The sequence below is a fragment of the Octopus bimaculoides genome, chromosome 6 (genome assembly GCF_001194135.2).
Source record: "Octopus bimaculoides isolate UCB-OBI-ISO-001 chromosome 6, ASM119413v2, whole genome shotgun sequence".
Taxonomy (NCBI): Eukaryota; Metazoa; Mollusca; class Cephalopoda; order Octopoda; family Octopodidae; genus Octopus; species Octopus bimaculoides.
In genome coordinates, this window is record NC_068986.1 from 33,281,516 (window position 1) to 33,285,601 (window position 4,086).

At 37.6% G+C, this 4,086-nt stretch overlaps 1 long non-coding RNA gene across 2 annotated transcripts in view; it reads left to right on the plus strand.

Annotated features, from left to right (window-relative positions):
* LOC106879850 (uncharacterized) overlaps window positions 1–4,086 on the plus strand; it is a 201,271-nt gene that overhangs the window by 32,944 nt on the left and 164,241 nt on the right. For both annotated transcript variants that reach the window (XR_008264389.1, XR_008264390.1), the window contains exon 2: window positions 567–806. This is a non-coding gene — a long non-coding RNA (uncharacterized LOC106879850). The remainder of the gene's footprint in view (window positions 1–566; window positions 807–4,086) is intronic.

The window sequence follows — 4,086 nt, forward strand, 5'->3', positions numbered from 1 at the left end:
TATATATATATATATATATATGTATGCATGTACGTATATATGTAAATATGTAAGCATACACCATGCACACGCATACATACATACATACATACATACAAACATATACTGAAAGGGCCACGGCTAGAAATGCGGCTTGATATTTTTATTTTTATTAACTGGTAATTGTTGCTTAAATTGCTCATAATATCTCTTCTTTAATACAAAGACACTATTCAAAGTAAATTTCGTAATAAGCAATACATCGCGCCACCGTCGAACCTAAGTCTCAAATCTTCTATAAAATAATTCAAGTGAGCTCAGTCGTAGCACCTTCTTCACAGCCACCACCATCTCTTTTTGTCAACAGATTTTTGTCCACGAATATTGCTTTTGTTTGGACTGAACAGATGGAAATTAGGCGACACCAGATCGGGAATTTACTATGAAGGACAATTGATCGTCTTAATTTCCGATTGCCTGGTTTGTGTGAAAGGGGTTAACAGTCGTGCATTGCCATGGTAAATGGGGGTAGTTTTTATATTCTTGTTTAGTAACTTTCTTCTAATGTGTTCTTTTATATTTTTCAGTATCTTCATCCATCTGTACACATTGCTCGTATCAACGGCGTCACCTCTGAAACAACCTGTTGCCTTCTGCAGATATCGGACAACCTGCACAACTTACTTCCACAAAATTTGAATGGCAGCACTTTGCTTTTGATTGAAAAACATTATTTAACTGCAATGAAGAATGACATGAAGAAGGGCTACAAAAGTTAGTCTACCAACATATGCAATTTAAACAACATAAGGCAGGTGTTAAAAAGGGTATGCTACCTTCAGCAGTCTTTTTTCTTTGCTTCTATTATATACTGTATATATGTATACATACACATGTACATGAACACACCCACAAACACACACAGTAAGATACACACAAGACAGAGAGAGAGAGAGAGAGAGAGAGAGAGAGAGAGAGAGAGAGAGAGAGAGAGAGAGAGAGAGAGAGAGAGAGAGAGAGACGACCACCATATGTGTGTGTGTGTGTGTGCGTGTTAGTATATATATATGACATTATTAACGTCCTCGATCGCATTTGGGCGGAGGGTTCACTGCTCTAATTTCCCGTTTGTTCATTAAGTATTTCTGAACTCTCTCCTTATTTTTGCAATGCGAAACATAAATATCGAAACGTAGCGTGATGCAACGGCCCCGGGCCCAAGATAGCCCGCACTCATTCTTAATATGAACTTCATCTCTAAAATAACAGAAAATACGTCTATACCTTAGTACCGCATATCTTATGCGTATATATAAGTTACGTAAGTATGAGCGCATGGACGTCTAAGCATAACTATGTATGGTTATGTATAAATGCATACGTATTATTATACAAAGTAATCGAATCTACAGAGCCGAAAGTCAGCAGCGAATAAAGTGAAATTTAACTCTTGTAAAGTAGCTATACTGAAAATAGAAATTACTCAGTGCTCTGTTATCTGGTTTTTGTCATGTCAATCCTCATAATAATAATTTATTAAAATAAGGCTTAAGGTCAATATTATAATGATAGTTATTGTCGGGTTAGATGACAGTAATCACTTACTTTTATTATTTGCAGTTTGGTGTTTGCTGATTGAACTTGAGAATCTTAGCAGTGAGAAGCTAAGGTAGAAAAAGATCATGGAAACATAGTGTTTCGTGTGAAGTTGGGTATGAGACAGAGTAACGATAATGACTGGAGGGAGGGTTCAATCACGGGATCTTGATTTAGTAAGGGATCAGTTTTCGAATCCAGAGAGGCAGAGGCTGTATTAATTACAGTAGAAAGCGCAGAACATCCACAAGTTTATTATGAGTGAGTGCGTGTAATGTGTTGATAGGTGAATCGTTATAAGTCAATGTTACAGTCCAAGAACTTCTTTATACAGATAGATAACCACCCAAACGAACCTCATAATTAAATTTTCGCATCGTTTAATATAAATAACAGTCTATTTAACTTCAGCAAATGTTCACCTACAGGTGAAACTCAAAGTAGCAAGAGAATCACTCGACTAAAGTATAGTATATTATTTAGGATATTATACTCACAAAATGGTGAGTATAATAGTTTTCGCAAATTACTAATCGAACACAGACCGTGTCTCGTTAACCAGTTGGAGGAGATGTCTTCCTGGGGCTAAAACAACAGTAACACCGTCCTCTATAGGACCGCCACATTTAGTTGGCAAATATATTTTACGATTCCGTACTGTTTCTGTTTATCTCCCACTCAGAGATCTAATATAACTTATCTCCCGCTTTACGAGGTCAGCAACACTATGTCGCTAGAAAAAGGATAGAGTATTTTACGAGTGGAATGAGTTCTTCATTACTAGCCAGTGATTAACATACACTGAAGAAACCCGGGTCTGTGTGTATCACGTAAGGGTAAAGATAGGAGCAGAGGCCTCCCTCGCAAATACTAATCGGACACAGACTGTGTGACGTTGGCCAACTGGAGGAGATGTCTTCCTGGAGCTAAAATCATCAGTAACACCCTTCTCTATATGACCGCCACATTTAGATAGCAAATATATATATATATGAGAGAGAGAGAGAGAGAGAGAGGGAGAGAGAGAGAGGGAGGGAGAAGGAGAGAATGAGAAAGATGGAGGGTGAGACAATCAAAGAGACAGACAGATACATACAGACGTACGTACGTACGTACATACATTATATATTCTCGATTCTTTTGACGTCACCCATTACTATTCAAAAGAAAATCTTGGTATTTTCAGTTTGACTGGGCAAATGGATTTTATTGATCACTTTGTTGGTATTAGTACAACACCTACTTTCTGGACACTGATGTTTCGGACTCTCTTATAATCATCAATAATTTACGAACAGGAACTTCAAATTCCCGCAGATCCCCAGAAAAGTATACTGGTATCTTTCTCAGACTAATGCTTTGCATAGTATAGTATTAATCTAGGGTTAGTCGATTACATCGGCCCCAATGCTTAACTGGCACACATTTCATCGGCTCTGGAAGGGATGAAAGGCTAAGCTGTCTTCGTCTGAATTTGAACTCAGAACGGTAGGACAGATTGAATGCCGCTAAGTATTTAGCCCGGCGTACTAACGATTCTGACAGCTCATGGCATCATAGCATGGCATCATAGTGGAGTACATATGAACTTTACTATAATACAAATGAACTTATATCATTGGTACTAATGTACAGGTACCTATATTTCATTTGATTATTCAAGTAAATTTAATATTTGTCTAATTTAGAGAGTGTTCACCCATGTGACAACAACTGCTTCGGAAAAGTCGACGTTGTAACCTATTCTTTATCGTATCGATCCCGAGAGGATGGAAGTCGAATTTGATCTCGGCATGGTTTGAACTCGGAACGTAAACAACCAAAAGAAACACCGCAATTTATTTCGTCACATGCTTTAAAAACTCTACTAAATCATCGCCATCGTACATTTAGTTAAATGCGATGAGAAAACAGAGTTTGTCTCAATATAATTCCCCTTTTCTTCGCCATAGTTTTCGAGAAGTTCAACACTAGCAGCTACAGAATTCGGTGTACGATATACTGTAACACGACAATTTGTCTACTCGCTTTTCAATCATTTCAGCTTATAGAAGAGCTAAATAGTAATTCTATACATTAATTTCAGAAGCATGAATTCGCGTAAAATTAGAGATTCATTATGTTTTCACAGAACAGTTGCAACTTCACTGGTTCTTAAGTACTTGCAATGTGCCTCTTCTTCGAAAATGAAAACCTTATCGCCGAAGAATTCATTCAGTGATGCAGTTATCTTGAGAGAGGAGGTTAATTAATTGTTAAATATGTGACGAGTTTATTGAAACGTCATGTATTACTACTACTACTACTACTACTACTACTACTACTACTGCTACTGTTGCTGCTGCTGCTGCTGCCGCTGCTACAACAACTACTACTACTACTACTACTACTTCTACTACTACTGCTGCTGCTGCTGCTGCTTTTACTGCTATTACTGCTGCTACTACTACTACTACTACTACTACTACCACTACTACTACCACTACTACTACTACCACTACTACTACCACT